Source organism: Camellia sinensis, unplaced genomic scaffold (genome assembly GCF_055761805.1).
Source record: "Camellia sinensis isolate YWXY unplaced genomic scaffold, ASM5576180v1 Unanchor1, whole genome shotgun sequence".
Classification (NCBI taxonomy): domain Eukaryota; kingdom Viridiplantae; phylum Streptophyta; class Magnoliopsida; order Ericales; family Theaceae; genus Camellia; species Camellia sinensis.
Window position 1 is genome coordinate 4,058,305 of NW_028128987.1, and position 19,335 is coordinate 4,077,639.

Genomic DNA, 19,335 nt, shown 5'->3' on the forward strand with positions numbered 1-19,335 from the left:
TCCAGCTTGTCTTCTTCCTTTGTATGCTATTGCCACAAGAAAGTCATACAGCTTCATACTTCTATTAGTGATTTCAATGGTTAATCTCTATGGTTTGTTGTGTATTATTTGACTTCTTACTTGGATGGAGATAAGTTTGCAGAGAGTTTGTATTACTATTAGGGCCCTCGCAGTCCTTTTTCGACAAAATCTCAATGGTTAATCTTTATGGTTTGCTGTGTCCGATACTTTTCTGTAGAATGTCCTAGTGATTGGTGGAAAACACAATAATTAGGGCCCTCGCAGTCCTTTTTCGGCAAAAACTTTTCGATACGAGGCAACTTCAGTTCCCCGTCTGCCACCCATTCTTTAACTAAGGCCTTCACCTTCTCAACACTACAAGGAAAATGAGTGTCATCTTTGCAGTTTTTCCTCTTCTGACCTCTGAATTTCTTTTCCTGTGACTTTCGAGTAGAAGACGTGGAAGCTGCAGTGATAAAAAGTCCTCGGGATGTCTTGAAACTGGTTTTATAACTAGTCTCGCACCCAATCTCCTGAGACTGAGGAATGTTAATGTTCCAAGATGCTTCAATTAGTGCCGAGAATATGGGTAGCTTATGATTAACAAGAAGCATCTTATACCCATTCAATGCTTCTTCAACACAGATTTGGACCATGTAGCTTTCCTCTACAGCCTCGTGACAATCCACGACTTTGTCTTGGAACCTCTTCACATATTTGAGAATGTTTTCACCCTCTCCCTGCTTTTCCTTACACAAGGTGAGTGTGGTCACTTTCTCGACCACCTGAAAGAATTTGGCGTGGAATTTGTTAACCATTTCCTTCCAACTTCGAATAGAATTTGGGGCCAATTTAACGTACCAACTCTATGCTCGATCGGTGAGGGACTTAGAGAATTCGCTCAGTCGGAGGACATGATTTGAACCATAAATTCCCAAAGTCTCGACGAACCGAACAACATGTTTTCAATCATTTCCTTGCTTGCCATCAAATTTGATGAACTTTGGCACCGTGTACCCCTCTGGATATGGATAACTCAACATCTCGATAGGGTATGATGGCTTGACATCCGAATCGGGAAAAGAGGGTAAAGTCCTCTTGCCTTGCTCGAGATCAAACATGGCTTGCACATCGACGAGAGTGAGAAATTGTTAAGAGAGAGAACTTGATGGTAGTATTCTCGGAACTTGGCTTGTAGACCTGAAGACCGAGCCTAGTGTGACTTGGCTATTTGGGGGTTGAGAATTCACCATTGGTGTAGGAACGTGGCGATATTGACCATTTGTATCTATAGATATAACAGTCGGTGATGAAGCATTGAATTGAGTTCCACAAACTCCATTACACGCCATGGGTATGTCGGGTTGGACTTGGAAAGCCGTTGTCAGAGCCAAAGGAGACCTGCTCAATACATGAGTAGAATTTACAATCGGTAGAACAAAATTAGGCATGGATGGAGTACCGTTTTGTAGAGAAACTTTTGTGGGCCTTCCTTGAACTTTTATAGCCGTTGGAACACCATTCATCACGGCAAAAACTCCTCCAATCACTGATGGACCTTGGCTCGATCCTTTAGGTGCGTGATGTTGCGCTCCGTAGGCCATAGGTTGGCCATGACTTGTTCCTCCTAGCACTTGATTTTGCACACCATTTTGAGCAACTTCAAGGAGAATTTTGGGGTGGGTCTTGATGGTTTTGACCATTCCCAATATCACCATGAAGTTGTTAATGCTTGCCGGCGCCGACTTGACCTTCATTTGTTACCGGTGGTGCAAAATTCAAATCCGTCACCAACATGGTGTGGGTGAGATTTTGAAGGGTTGTGAGAATCACTTGTTGAGTATGTTGGAGTCCTTGAATGGCTTCAAGGATGAGAGGTGGGTCCTGAACTTGAGTCCTCTCATCACCACCATTGGAGTTGTGTAGATTCTAGATCTTGTTGAGACCATTAACCAATCCACCTCCCTAGTAGAGTCTCCAAAATGTATGAGAGGGTTCAAGAATGTTGTCGGAAAATTTGAAGATCTTCAAAGATCTTTGAAGAAAACCTGAATTCTTTAGAAATTATGAGAGGCTTAGATTCTTTAATAGTCACAACTAGAAGCACAATAGCAAAGAGATGATGGAGATAAGAGATTGGGTGAAGAAGAAGGCAAAATAGTTAGAGAGAGAATAATGGCAAGGCTCTCCATGGATCTCCTACTTTCACTCTCAAGGTAGATAATGGACAAGAGAAATTAGTTTTTTCTTAGGGCTGCAAATGAACCGAGCTGTTCATGAACAAGTTCGGCTTAGCTCAGCTCATTTAGTAAACAAGCCGAGCTCGAGCTCGAGCTTGCACGAGCTCGGCTCGTTTATCTTCATTTAAATTATATAATAAATATATTATTTATATATTAAATAATATAAATAATATTAAAAAAAATTTATCGAGCCGAGCTCAAGTTTCATTATTGTTAACGAGCCATGTCGAGCCAAGCCGAGTCGAGCCCAGTTTCTTATCGAGTCGAGCTCGATCTCAATAAACGAGCTTGATAATTAAACGAGCTGAGCTCGAGATCAGCAAAGCTCGACTCGATTTATTTGCAGCCCTATTCTTTCCAAGAGTTATCTCTCCAAAATCCATCCCTTGTAAAGCTATTAGTGGGTGCTATTTATAGGCACTTCATGATATAGGATGGAGCCCATGTGCAAGGCACATGGAGAATATTCTCTCTAACCACCTTGTCCGAGGAGGTGACCTCACTGAGAATGAGAAAAATCTCAAAGAGGAGATTAACCTCTCGGCAAACCCTTCTTCTTGGCCACACCTAACCAATGATTTCCAATCATTCTAAAGGGTCAGGGGTAGTCCAAAAGGACGTCCTACCGCAGAAGGGTCAAGGATAGTTCAAGAGAACGCCCTACCGCAAATATTGCCGAGGCTCAAGGACCCCCTAGATAGTGCCACCTCGACCTGGGTAATTTAAGTAATTTTATTATTGTATAGGAAAACAATTATGAATTTCAATTTTTAGTTAATTATGTTAAATAAAAAATTCTGACAAGGAGATATTTATAATTTTTCAAATCATATGGGATAATCTGTATTTTAAACAAAGCTCAAGAAGTGTATTTGTAATTTACTCAAACATCATGGCATGAGCTGGAAGAAACAACCGAACCATTTTCACTCTTCTACAAAGAGAATGTAAAAAAAATAACGCCCAATTAGTAGAGCTGAACCATTTTCACTCTTCTAGAAACAACATAACCATTATCATTTTCACTCTTTTACAAAAAGAGCGTGAACAAACAATACTCAATTAGTAGACATTAGAGTGTGCAACCACGAAATTCAAATTACAATTGCAGTAGAGAGAGAGAGAGAGAGAGAGAGAGAGAGAGAGAGAGATGCAGAAATGAGGTTTGTTGAAGCAGAACTAGGTGAAGCAGAACCATAGGACAAATTCCATCGCCTACTAGACGACGTCGTACTCCACATCTTCAATATGCTCTTAAACGCCAAATGTCTCTGTAGATGTTTCCTTGTCTGCAAACGCTTCTCTTCCCTCACCCTTCAAGTCCACACACTCTTCATCCCAAGCTTCATTTCATCCCATTCCAATTTCTATTCCAATCTCTATCATCTCTTTTACATTCATGATCCCCAACAAAACACTTTGATCTCCAAATTCTTCAAAATTTTCATTATCAATTTGGTCCTCAAACCCTTCCTATTCCTTTACAACCTCATATTCCATTCTTCTTTCCCTTCACATTCCTCTCCATACTCAAACAGATCTGATCTATGCACATTGAGCTTCCCATCATAGTCAATGATGGTGGTGCCAGAATCACTGAATCCTTGTATAAATGGGGTATTAAGACTGGGTCCAACCTCGATAACATCACGTTCCTCTATGGAACACAATTTCAATCTCATGAAACTCATGAAAAACAAGCTGATGAAGAAAAAATTAAGAATGAGATAGAGATGATGATGATGAATACTGTAACAGAGGAAGAACTGCTTTGCTGAATAAAATTGGCGGTTTAATGCACTAGGGAGGTAGTGCTGTGGCAATCTGGTAATTGTTTTGGAAGTATATCCTATGCTTGAGAGAGAGAGAGAGAGAGAGTTGTGATCATTGATTCGCAAAAAAATGGAGTCAAGCTCTGTATGAGTTGCGACAAGCTTGTAGAGTTTAGGAATTCAACCAATTTGGAGCGGGGAGAGTCGTCAAAGGTGGTGATGACGTGTTACGTGCCTGTGTTACAGCTGCCAATAAGTGGGTTTTGTTGTACAAATTGTGTATTTAAATAAAAACAAATAGATTCATAGTTAATTAAACTAGAAAAATATAGAACAAGAAATCATGGAGATTACATTTTGATGAACAAAAATACATATAACAAATTAAAACACTGAAATAAGGGAAAAAAAAAGCAAACAGAAACATGTGTGATACCACAGTCTTCTTAAAACAGATTTGTCGCCTCACCGTGGTACTAGAGGTGTGTTGGCGTCTGTTTCCCAAGATAAGATGGTTAAAACCCGCTAACGCAAAAGCACCTTCTGTTTTACCTTTGGCAAACTAATAATGGTAGCATTCTCTCATAAAGGAAGAATAATATTATAGGAGCAGACTGACTGTAATGCGAGAGCAAAGAATTTCTGTGTAGAAAATCAAAGAGATTGGTCTCTTTTTATACACAATGGGAGAGAGAGAAGGAGGCTCCCAGCCATGAAGGTTGGCAACAAATGCCTAATTACTTATGCAAAATTGATGGACTAATGCACCAAAACTAATGAGAAATAAACCCCATATTAAGTGTAAAGGTTACATACAATATATACATGTGTGTATATCTATATATGCAGCCACCTAACAGACTAAGCCCAAGCCCCAAGATCCACTGATCACAGAATCGAACCCGGACCCCGCTCGAGCGAGTGCTCGTCTAGCCATTTTTGCATAATCAACTTGGATTATAGTTTTGGCCCAAGCCTATCATTGAAGCATCCATAACTCCCTTTTCTTCAGAAAATTTGGATGCCCCAAAGGGCTCATGCCCTTATCCAAAACTTGGGATTTAAATACCCATCAATACTTTTTATTTACAATCAATATAGGATTGGTAGTTATACACTATTTCCAAAACCTCATTTATGAAGCCACCTTTATGATACAATTTCTCATTCAATTGTTAATGGTTTTTAGTCATTCTTTTTGTGGTGTAAAGATCTTGTTACAAAGAATCTAAGCACATTTGATCCAACCTTAATCGGTGGTTGAGACCTACTTTAATTTCACATTAAAGTCACCATGAAACCATTTTTTTCAACAATCCCCCACATGAATAAAAATTGACCAAATAAAGAAAATGGACAACGCTTAACAACAAAAACTTAGAGAGAGAGCAAACAGACTAACCATGCATCAGAAAAGGTAGCTGTTGGCCTTGAACCTTTTATGGTGAAAGCCTATTGAATTTACTGGCTGACTAGTGAATGTGATGTCTTGAACTGTTCTGCATTTTGTGTAAACCGAGACGATAGACCTCATACATGAGTTAGTTCAACCATTGTTCTTGTTCTTACTGGTGTGTCCGGTATGGCCCTGGAACACTAGCCTAATTTAGTGAGTGTTTTTAAAGAATTTGGCGTTATCAATTCTTAAAGAAGTAACCCCACTTTGCACTCACATAGGTGACCTACATAAGGTATTTTACTATACCACGGTTGACTATTCACATAACTTAGGTCATTAAAAGTATCAGCTTAACCTTTTACCCCCACAGGGTGTCACTGTATAAAAGAATGGACAAGAGGTTTACCTTTTCAGTGACTCACCCATTACACACAATTAAGTTGTCTCTGTGAACCTAGATCTTGGGATCTCCAGTCAGCTAGGTTGGGTTTTCTATTCCTGTAACATTTACGAAAGGTCTTAACCCCATTCATCTTGACGACGTTTCTACTAACTCTCGAGTTAATCCATTGGTTAGTGGATCCGCAATGTTGTCTTTAGACTTTACATAGTCTAAAGAAACAACTCCATCAGAGAGTAGTTGTCATATGAAATTATATCTACGACGAATATGTCTAGACTTTTCATTACACATATTACTCTGTACCTATCCAGTCACTGATTTGCTATCATAATGAATAAAAATAGCAGGCACAGGTTTCGACCAATGTGGAATATCTTCAAGGAACTGGTGAAGCCATTCAACTTCTTTAGCAGTTTTATCCGAAGTAATAAACTCAAATTCCATCGTTGACCTCTATATACACATTTGCTTCAGAGGGTAAACACATAACCACTAGTGGATTTGGAGTCTTTTATATTAGATATCTAATTAGCATCACTATATCCTTATAGTACCTCTGGGTATCTGGTATAATGCAACCTATAATCCCAAGTGTAGCGTAGATAACCCAACACCCGCATAATGCCCTTCCAATGAATAGCATTAGGATTACTTGTGTATCTACTAAGTCTTCTAACAGAGTAGGCTATATCCGGCTTTGTACAACTCATCAGATACATCAAACTCCCAATGACCTGAAAATATTCTAGCTGAGAGACACTCTCACCATTATTCTTGGTTAAGTGTGGACTCAAGTCTACGGTGTCCTAGACACACTAGTATCTTATTTGCCAAATTTTTCAAGTATATTCTCAACATAATGAGATTAAGAAAGTACAATACCACTAGATGTTTTAGTAATCTTAATACCTAGAATCACATCTGCAAGGCCCATATATTTCATGTCAAACTTAGAGTTTAACAATCTCTTGGTAGTTCTAATCATTTCATCATTACTACTAACAATGAGTATGTCATCAACATATAGACACAAAATGACATAATCTCTGTCAGTGTCTTTAACCTATATGCATTTGTCACACTCATTGATTCTAAACCCATTTGACAACATAGCATTGTCAAACTTCTGATACCAGTGCTTAGGAGCTTGCTTCAAACCATACATTGATTGGCAAGTTTACAAACTTTCTTATTTGCCCCTGGAGTTGAAAACCCCTCGGGTTGCTCCATGTAGATTTTTTCATCTAAATCTCCATTTAAGAAAGTTGTCTTTACATCCATCTGATGTATTTTCAGTCCACGTAAAGCTGCTATCACAATCACCATGCGAATGAATGTTGTCCTTGTCACAAGTAAATACGTATCAAAGTAATCCAAGTCTTCTCGCTGCCTGTATCCTTTGATAACTAGCCTAGCTTTATACTTATCAATTGACCCATCCACTTTCATCTTTCTTCTAAAGATCCATTTATTCTCTAAGGCCTTACTACCTGGGGGTAGATCAACTAACTCCTACGTATAGTTTTGTAAGATGGAGTCAATCTTACTCTTAATTGCTTCTTTCCACAAAGGACTTTCAGGTGAAGTCACAGTTTCATGAAAAGTTCGAGGTTCTCTCTCTAACATATAAGTCAAGAAGTTCAGACTAAAGGACTTGAAAGTTGTAGCCTTTTTGCTCCTTCTTGGCTTATCTATTTCCTCATTTTGATCACTATTACTAGAATCGTCGTCAAGTTCTTTCTCAGAACTTTGATTCTCTCCTCGAGTTTGGCAAGGAAACACGTCTTCAAAAAAATGCGCATTCATTGACTCCATAATGGTATTATTGTGTATATCTGAAATATCAGACTTGTGCACAAGAAACCTATATGCACTACTATTTTGTGAATAACCAATGAATATACAATTCACGGTTTTCGGACTTACCCTAACCCGCTTAGGTGTAGGTACCGCCACTTTTGCAAGACACTTCTACATTTGTAGGAAATTATAAGAAGGCTTGTGGCCTTTCTATAATTCATACGGAGTCTTGTCCATTTTTGTAATAACCTGACCCTCTTACATGTTTTACGTCTTTAATTATATGTGGAATTATGTACTTGATGTGAAATTCCATGTGAAATTGTGTTTAATTATGTGAATTATATGATAATGAAATTATATCTGTCGGTCATGAGAAAATCTGTTAAAATTGAGACGTTTGGACTAGAAATTGGAAGCCTTAGAAGCACAATAACCCAAAATTGACTTTACAATTATGATTAGCTTGATTTTTAGAGTCTAATATAAATTTTTGTAAAAATTTGATTCGTAATGAATTAAATTGATTTAATTAGGCTAGCCTTAGATAAATTTGAGGTTTTTTTTTTTTTTTTTAGCTCAAATAAGTTTAAGCCTTAGGTATATGAGATACATAAGCTAGAGGCAACACTTAGAAACAAAACATAAAAATATCTCCTGGAGGAGACTTAGAGAAGAAAAGAAGAGAAAAGAGAGAGGAGAAGAAGAGAATCAATTAGGGCTTGGAGGTTCAAAGGATTGAAAGAGGATTTAAGAAATACCACTTTAGGTAAGTGAAAATACCCTAAATCTCTCTTCAATTTATTAACATCAAGCATTAGAATGAAGTTTTACATTTATCTAAGTTAGGGTTTTGGACTAAAGAACTTGTTTAAGAAAATATCCATGGAAATCATCAAGTTTCATTGTATTTATTTAACTTGAGAGTTGATTCTTGTATTTTGGGTTTGTTTTGAGTTAACTTGAGAGGATTCACCTTCTAATCTTCAATTTTTGCATGTTTTGATCTCTATTTGTTTGCATCTCTTTTGGTTAATTATGAAAAGATGAAAGAATGAAAGGAAATATGATCATCAAGTTGTATAGATTTCCTTTAAATGAGTTACGATCTATTTATTTATGAGATTCATGTTTATTATGTTCACATGTTGTGATATTGGAGGGAAATTGCTTGTATTTCACCTTAGAAATGGTCTTGGAAGGTTTGATTTTTGAAGATGTTCAGACTGCTCAAACAGAGCCTGCGACAGCATGTGTGGGATGCACAGCCGCGCGTGCGGAAAACAGGGGAGCTAGATTGAGCATTTTGAAATAAAAGCACGTGCGGCACACCTTCCCGCACGTGCGGTGGGGGACTTCCGCACGTGCGGCCCATGGGGGAAATTTTTGTCAACTTCCTTACCTCTGTTTGACCCTCTAAAATTATTAATGTATACATTTGATCCTTCTGAAATGCTTACACTTGATTACAAATTAAACGAATCGAACATTGAATAAAAATAGAAGACTAAAGAAAAGTGACTTACGAGTTGTGTGCTATGTGTAGGGCACGTGCAGGAAGGGACCATTGTTCATTCACATCACTGTGAGTAATATTAGGGTGACGATATGTTTTATTCATGTATTGTACTCATACATTTTATTCACGTATTTTGCTCATACCTTATCTACTTTGCTAGTGAATGGTATATGCTATATAAGTTGTGCTTTGATAGAAAAATTGGAATGATTGGACAATGGCATATGAGATGGACCCAAGGTCGTTTTGTTTCTCTTATAAATGATAGGCCCGAGGCCGTTCTGATATGGACTACTCATGACTCATGGCCTTAAGGCCGAGGGAGATGGAGACATGCCCATGTTCCATTTACCCTATAAGGGCATGGATTATTAGTGACTCATGGCCTAAAGCCAAGGGAGATGGGGACATGTCGATGTTCCATCTACCCTATAATATTATGAATAGCTATTGATATGTTGGGCCTAAGGTCGTTCTGTATGATGTTGGGCCTGAGGCCATTTTGGAATGAATTCATGACTAAGACAAGCACATGACATATGAAATTATATTCTCCGTGTCTTATGCTCATTCACATGAACCTCCTTACATTGCTATTAATCACTGAGCCTTGCTCACTCTATATTTATGTATATTTATGTAGGTGATCAACCCGGGGGCCAGCCCTAGTTTAGTTCCGGTAGCCTTTTGTTGACCCTTATGTGTCAAGCCGATCAAAGTGAAGTCTTTTTCCTTTTGTGGAGTTCCCTCTTATAGCAGACATTGTTGGGTCATTGATGATTTTGTCAAACATTCTGTTAATATCTATAACTTTTAAATTCTTGACGTTTTGGGTATATCCCCTTGTATTGGGCTTGTATATACATACAGATATGCAAGTGGACTATGTATGTTATATGGTATGTGATGAAAATGTTTTGAGATCTTGGCATTTAGACATTACTCAATGGACGTTTCATTCTGTCATTAATTGCTTCTGCTTAGGCCCCAATATGATATAAGATATGAATTGATCATTTGGGTTTGAGGCCTAAGTTCAGGCCAGTCATGTCCAAACTTTTAGGGGCAGGTTTGTGTCGTGACAATTTTTTTCTAAGGTATTCTATTTAGAATGTAATTTGTGCTTCTGCTTAGGCCCCAATATGATATAAGATATGAATTGATCATTTGGGTTTGAGGCCTAAGTTCAGGCCAGTCATGTCCAAACTTTTAGGGGCAGGTTTGTATCGTGACAATTTTTTTCTAAGGTATTCTATTTAGAATGTAATTTGTGGAGAGAATTGCTTCCCCTCATAAGTTTTGTGGCAACCCAGAACTAATCAATATTGCATTCATAATTTCCTTCTACGTCCTATTTTTTTGCTTAGCAACACTATTTGACTGAGGGGAATAGGGCGCTGTAGTTTGGTAGATAATTCTAGATTGAGCACAAATCTCAATAAATGATGATTCATATTATCCACCACGATCACTTCTTAAAGCCTTAATCTTTCGGCTTAGTTAATTCTCAACTTCATTCTTAAAAATAATAAATTTATCAGCCGCCTCATCTTTGCTTTTAAGCAAATACATATAACAATATTTAGTACAATCATCAACAAAAGTGATGAAGTACTTGTTGCCACCACATGATTGTATGACTTTCAAGTCACACATATTACTCCGCACTAAATTTAAAGGCTCAGTATTTTTTTCAACAGAATGAAGTGAAATCCTTATCAATTTTGCTTCTACACAAGTTTTACACTTGTGATTTGGATTAATCTTGAAAAATGGTATGTGATCTAACTTGATTAATCTACGCAAAGAGTCAAAATTCACATGACCTAATCTACCATGCCACAATTCAGGGGACTCAAGCATATAAGTAGAAGAAGAAGTTTTCTCATTAATCTTTGGGATAATAGTCATTACATTGAGCTTAAACATGCCACCTGACATATATCCCTTACCCACATAGACTTCGCTCTTGGTCAACACGACCTTATCAGATTCAAACAACATGTGGAAGCCATGCTTGCTTAACAAAGACCCCTAGACAAGGTTCTTATGAATGTCCGGCACAAATAGGACATCATTCAGAGCCAGCTCTTTTTCTAAAGTCATCTTCAAGATTACATTGTTTTTCTCCTCAACAGTTGAGGTTACAGAATTCCCCATGAACAACTTCTCGCCATTTGAAACGGGTTCGAAAGTTGTGAACATCTTCTTCTCAGCACATATATGGCGAGTAGCCCCAGTGTCTATCCACCATTCCTTTGGATTGGACCCCACCATGTTCACCTCAGAGATGACAGCTGACAGATGCATGTCGTCCACATCTTGTGACAGATCCTCCATCTTAGCCATGTGAGCTCAACTTTTGTTCTGTGAAGGATTCTTCTTGTAAGGCTTCTTCTTCTTACGACAATTATGTAACGCCCCACTTTCGGGTCGTTAAATACACTAAAATAGTCTCAAAAAATACAAGTTTTGCTCCTAAAAATAATAATTACAAAATTGTCTCCAAATGGTACAATATCCTCCAAATATTCTAATTACCTCCAAAATAAATAATATTACAACTATCTCCCTATTTAATAATTAAAGTGGTGGATCCCAAATCTCTATATTAATAAATCTTTCTAATCTCAATATCGAGCTCTGCTAAAATCTGCTTCGCACCTGAAAAATAAATTAATTCGGGAAGTATACAATATGACAGGAATACAAGGCTCGGATACAGAATAGATTAACAGGAACCCAATAATTTATGACACAAAATCAACGATATGATAATCAAGCAATTTACCAAATTGCACAACAAAGCAACCATAATTTATCTAGACCAAATACCCAGTCCTACTCAGTACATGACCAGTGAATAAATTCATTTATTCACCCACCTCACCCAAGCTCCACGCTTATCCGGGCATATTGGTGTAAACAATTAATAAGATTCACTCGATCCATGTACGGAGTATTTCTATGTCATTCGGTCAGATAAATCACCATTTAACCCAGAATATTTGTAGGGAATTTTACCAAATGATCAGAATATCAACGATTCAGCAACAAATGATTTTACAAAATCTATTAATAACCACATCAATCAAGTGGATGACAAATTGAGAATAATTTAAAATAAGAGAACTCTTTGCAAAGAGATTTAAATAGAGCATATTGTATACAACCTGAATTTACCTCATAATAATTGACTTCGTCACCATAAATCTGAAATTGCTCCATGGATCTCCAAAAATAATTTTGATCAAACTTCTAAAATATAAAGTATGTATAATTTAATAAAATCTACAACTCTCACTTTATTTATTTATTTTTTAAAATACTCATTTTCACTCCAAACACTCCAATATCTAAATTTAATATTTTTACTCTACGCAATTTATGAGAGATTTATGAGAGGGGAAGAACCGAACGAAGAGATGAATGTGAGGAGCTACCCTCAGTCTGAGCTGATTTATAGAGGGATAAAGGAATGAAAGAAGAATAAAAAAATTAAAAGAAATGTAAAGTTCAAATGATGGATGGTGGTATTGGTGTGGCAAGTCAGTGGGTTAACAGCCCACGGTTTTGTCTTGTTTGTATTTTTTTTTTTTTTTTTTTTTTTCTCTCTTCTTCTTCTCACATGATGGGGAATGGTAAATTGATTTATTAAATAACAATATGATAGATATAAAAGAGATGAGATAAATACAAATAAATAATTTAAAATTTTGATTCTTAGCTAAAAATCTCATTACTAAATTATCATAATAAACCACCAATACCACTCACTAAATATTAATACTTCAAAAATACGGGGTGTCACAAATTAACCATCTGATGCCCATCACTTCCACAGTTAAAGCACTTTTTATTGAACCTGTAGGTAGGTTCCAGCGGCTTGTAGACCGGCCTTTTGGAGACACCACCTATAGCCTCCAGCCTGGAGCTTTTTCCTGTCGGTGGCTTCTTCTTCACTCTCAAGGATTGGCTATGCTCAACCATGTTTGCTTTCATAGTGGAGTACTCTTCCATTTCTTTATGTTGTCTTCCTTAATTTGGAGCCTGACAACAAGCTCTTCGACTGTTATCTCCTTTCTTTTGTGCTTGAAGTATTTCCAACCGTTAGGCAGTTTCTCAATCAAAGCAGCTAACTAGAATGATTCACTTAGCAACATTCCCTTTGCATGAATCTCGTGTACAATAACTTGGAGCTTTTGAACTTGGCTAATGACAGTTTTCGAGTTCACCATTTTGAAGTCTAGAAACCGGCCAATGAAAAATTTCTTTGCCTAACATCCTCGGTCTTGTACGTCTTGTTCAAAACATCCCACAGTTCCTTTGCCAACTTCTTGGCATAAAACACGTTGAACAGTGTATCTGCCAAGCCATTCAGAACATAATTCCAGCAAAGGAAGTCCGGATGCTTCCAAGCATCTAGAGCCATGAGCTTTTGCTTGTCTTGCTTATTCTCTTCCACGACTGATGAATTCTCACTCAAAAACCTCGCAAGGCTAAGAATAGTCAGGTAGAACAGTATCTTTTGCCGCCACCTCTTGAAATTCACTCTAGTGAACTTCTCTAGGCACTTATGATGGTTGAACAGTCCTCTCGGAACAGTAAGAGTAGCAATAGGATTGACCACAGAGGTCATAGGAATAGGGTTGCCCACAGAGGTCGCAACAAGGGTTGGCAAGCAAGTTGACCCGGGGTTTTGATCCCCACCAATATTAGCAGTAGCAACATCAACAGTTACATTTACCATTTCTGAAAAATACAACAGAATTTCACTATTCTGTGTTTTCAGAAAACTAAACTTAACACAAAAAAATCTCAAAATTAGAAATTTAATTCAAAACTAGTCTCATCACTTACCCTAGAATCGAATATGGTCAATAAAGTTTCCGTAAAAAAAACTAAACACTATAAAACTAAATTATGTTTTTTCGTAAGTATAATTTTGATATTTTAGAAAAAAATTCATTAAACTTGATTACTTTCTCATTAAATCTCACCACTTTTGATAAGAAACAAAATATAAGTTTAGTGAGAATGAAGAAAGGGGGCCTGCCCCTGTACCATTCTGCAATACTTCATGGATATATGTATTTTGTTTAATTATGTTTCCCCCCCCCCCAACAATTTCCTATAGTTTTATTTGTATACTATATTTTAACATATAGGATTCATTTAAAGATATATATTAATAGTTAATTATTTTCCCTTCCCCCGTTTTCCCTCATTTGGTGGACAAGCAATTTTTTTTTCTTCTTTTCATCCCAATTTGTCTTCCATTTTTTCTTTTTCTATTTAGCCTTTCTGTGTTTTACTTGAGGGAAAACTTGTGGTACACACTTTCTTACTATTAGAAAAGTCACAATTTTTATGGTGTTAGTATCGAACTATTATAGTTATGTTTTGAAGGGACACACCATACGAAAGACTTAATTAGAAATCATTGTATTCATGTCATGAACATTAAAACTATTTTGATGAAAAAAGTCATAAACCATTGTAATTTTATTACAAATCATTATGGTGTAATTACAAAAGAACATATATATTTTAAGAGTGTGTACTATATTTATTTATTTTTTCGAAAAAATGTTATAGGTCCCAAGTTTTCTACCAAATAAATGACCAATTGTCTAACATGGGTGTGGGGTCCACACCAATTGTCTAATTTATTTTAAATAATAATTTATTGATTTTAATAATTATTTAAATTGTTTAACTTGTCCTAATCCGATCGCTTGAACTTTGCCTAATACCTTACTTTCGGTCCCCCAGTCATCAAATCCTGGATCTGCTCTTGGTGAGAATCATTTTCTCACTATCTTTCATCATTTCTCACAATTTCACACTTACTTAACCATCCAAATAAGTGAAGGGATTTCCTATTCTGTAACGAGTTGAATCAAATTGAATTTTGCTCTTATTATTATTATTATCGTGGTGTCGTGAACCATTCTATTTAAATTGGTGAAAATAAATTGAATTACTTCTTGATTTCGACTTTGTAAGGCCCGCTTGGCAAAATTATTTTTTTTAGTTTTAGTTATAGTGATTCTTGGGTCCGGAGTAATAAATGAGATATAAATTCAATTTTTGGGTTTTATTTGATTAGCCCATACTTAATCATTTTGGTTCATATTTAATTATGTGAATGGTGGGGATCACCTTAAGTCTTTTAAAATTTATTTATATTTTAATCTCAGTTGGAGATTTATTTTAAATTATTAAACTCCATTTGTTTTAGACCCAATTGATTGAATTGTGACCCATTAGTGACCATGTAATAATGTTGTGATTTTATTATTATTATTTGACTACTATAAAAGAGTTGTGAATATTTATGGTGTGTACCATTAAACGAAATATATTTTGTGGTGAGAAAATATTATATTTACTTTTGTCATTAAAGATGTTGAAATGTATTTTTTAATTGATATATATATATATATAGTTAGATATTTATAGTTAGATATTTGGTTAGATATTTGTTTATACTATATATATATATATATAAAAGTAACCAAATAGATGTTTTGTTCAACTTTTGGGAATTCTTGGAGTTCTTGCCGTGAGGAAACAAGAGAAAAGAGGTTCCAAGTTGGTTTTTCTTGGGCTTGATCTAGTGTAAGTCATTTTTGACCCCTAGTGCTTTGGATCAAAACATAGAGGGCGGAAAAGACGCCGTTTGGCTCCAAAAAAATTTAATTTCTATTGCTGAAAAATTTGAAAGCTTCTTGGCTCGAGGTAGGGGTTTTTCCTATACTTTTTTATGCACTTTTACTTGATTATATGGAGCTTAGAGTTGTATATAATTTAATTAGAATTTTTAGAAAATTTGTGATTTATTTGCTTAAAAGGGGAATTTTGAGAAAAACAAAGAGTTGATACCTAAATTGCGAAAGTGTAAACTTAGAATATGTTTGTAAGGTTATGAAAGAGCTATGTTTTAAATTTGAACAAAAACGGACTTCGACTCGATTGGTTTTGAATTTTTTACCGGTTTGCGACCAAAAGAGTATTTTTAAAGAAAACAAAGGAATTATGTTTAACTTTTGGGCCTTTTGATCAAAATAGGATGTCATAGTTGAATAATGCTTGGAGAATGAGTTTGGAAAGAAAATGATGTTTTCTTGGGCATTAACGGTATTATTTTGCTTAATGTATCTGTAGGAATAAAACCGACACTATTAGAAATGGATCTTTAGAGGTTACTAGACGTGATTGTGATATGAAAACTAGTGTAGCTGTTCATATTTGATGAGATGTGGAATAGATTGTATTTATCAGAATTTTTTTGGAATTTAATTGTTTAAATATCTGTTTAGAAATGTCTGTTTTGGGTTATCGGTGGAGGATAGCCATGATTGTTGGAGAAAGGCATGAGACTTAGGTAAATCGAACCACATTTCTCATTTGTTACATTGGACATTGCATTACATTCATTTCATTGGAAATGTATCTATTTTTGAGAAATATTTGTAAATGTATCTGTTTGCGAAAAGATGAATACTTGGTGAATCTGGGTAGGGGTGTGGAATAGTGCGGTTAGGTGTCGAGCCTTCTAGTTTATTAGTAAAAATGACAGTGGTAGTGCATTAGGGCCTACTTGCAGACACTCACCTAGAGATTCACAGAGCCTGTATTCATGTAACAGATATGGTTTAAAATGGAAATATTTTTATATCAGTTGTTGCATCTTAGCATTGCATGCTTTATAAAAAGAGAGATAAACTGTTTTATCATGAACATGGCATGAGCATACTCCTCTTTCAGGTACAAGTGCTATGCCTCCGCCAAGGCATACTCCTTATAGGGTTGTGGCTCACCCTATAAGGGAAACCATTTCAGGTACAGGTGCTATGCCTCCACCAAGGCATTGACTTGGGAGGACTCGGAGCTGAGGCTTCATTTTTATTTTATTGTTATTTGTTAAATGTAAGCCCAGGGCTATATTTGCGTTGAGTTGAAACTCCATTTTGTGTAACCAAGAATATTCTTGGATAAATTTGTAAGCCTGTATGGCACTTATTATCTGTTTGGCTTCTATTTCATACTTGTTGTAAAATGCATGCTTGGGATTGGAACTAGGGCATTGAGATGTGAACAACATGTATTTGGCATTTGGGATTTAATGGGAATGGATGTATGGAATAGTTAGCTATATATATATATATATGTTTGTGTGTGCTTGTTTTGTTGCATAAATAGATATACCTTGCCCAATTTTCGGGGCGTTACATATTCTCATTATTTCTTTCTTTTTCCACCAAACCCCTCTATCCAAACGTAGAGTGGTGCATTTCAGTTCATAAACCATGTAGGGGTTATGTGGTTATTTCAGAATGTTAAGGGGGTAAACCGCACATGACCCAAACCACATGGGGTAAAATGAAATTTTCCCTAATATATATTTATATATTTTAGTAGGTCCAACTCTTACATAATAAATAATTTAACACATTTAACTATAAAAAAATTTGTAATTTTGTTGTTGTTGTTGTTGTATAACATTATATGAAGAGATCTCTCTTTAAGCCTTCTGTTGGATATGTGTAGCTCGACTTTTCGTGCTCCTTTCAGAAGACGATAAGCCCTACAGTTCGAACTCCCGTGGTTCTGAATTTGATCTCACAAGTGCAATGTGAAATAGATAAACACCAAAGAATCCAAATCCAGCAAATCTTTTGGAAAATCATTTTTGAATCAAAAATGCCGAAAATGGACTGCTTTGCCAGATACAAAGTTACCACCTAAATATTTTTGAAAAATTTAGGAAACCCATGACTCATACCAAAAGCCATGTGTCAGTCATCACCAAGATTGTCTTGGCTCCGGAACTTAGGTACAAGAGGGGAAGGTCATGAATTGAGCACCTCCGTTTGCCCGATCAAAGATCGGCCTCTACTAATCATGATGTGATTCTTATTTACATTATATGCTCTTGTTCCGATTTATTAGGCTAACTTACTATGTGATGCACAAACAGGTATAGACTAATTTTCAAAATTTGGAACATTTGATTTCATGTTTGTTTTTGAAAAGAGTTTGTGAATGTGCCACTTGAAAAAGTGGGCTTAAATGTATATTAATCAAACTATGCCAATTCAAGCAACTAGCATTCATCCACAAGCATTCAAACAACTCATCACTTAAGCACTTAGCCTCATGGTGAACATGCTTTGACATGGCAACATTAACATACAATGCAATATGCTAAAACAAAGAAAAACTCACCTAGTATTCCAAGGCAAGCCAAGAAAGATAGAATATTTAGAAAAATGCATGCTCTTAACCATTGCAATATGCCTAATGCAACACATGCGATATGTAACTAATAGGCTCGGCTAATTATTACATGTGGGTCAATTTGATAGCATGCGATTTAAGCACGTATTTAAAGAATGTTTAACTACAATGCAAGTTAGAATAATGCGCCGAACTCAATGCATGCAAGACAATGAATGCAAGGCATGAGAGATACTATACGAAACATGATGCCCTAAACTAACCATCATCAGCAGGTAAATAAAAGGGAGAAAGACGTAGGGTCAAAAGACATACACATTCTTATAATTGTGCCCTCGCGCAGGAGGGTTTAAATAAACTAACTAGCTAAGCTAATTAACTAGCTATTACAAAACGAATTAACTAATTATTACAAATTGAATAAACTAACTATGCTAGCTAGTTATTACAAAACCAATTAATTAATTAACTATTCTATGCAACTAACTAATTAATTACAAATTAGAATTAACTAATTAATTACAACATGAATACAACATGAAAGAAGTAACTAAGCTAACTACTCTAACTACTCAACCCCGGGAAGCAAGGAATGCTCATGTATGTGCGCAGATTTCCACTCGAAAAGCCCATTGTTCTGTTGCCAGAATGCCTCTATTGCACAGTTGGAACATTTGCACTGTTTTTCACCTTAGTCTTTGCTCTGTTCTGTTCCAAAAAGGGACAGCTTGGTTTGACAAAAGTGGCCGGCAAGCCAGAAGTAGTGGCTGGCCCGGCTACAAATGGTAGCCTGTTGTCCAAAAAAAGTGGCCGTTGGTTCCTCCTACTGCAACAGAGGACAAATAGAGCACAAACAGGGCATTCTCAAGTTATGTTTGTCCACTTTACCCTTCCTTATCATCAAATAGCTTAAAGGAGTGGCAAGCTCAATTTGCAAGCCATCAATCGATGCA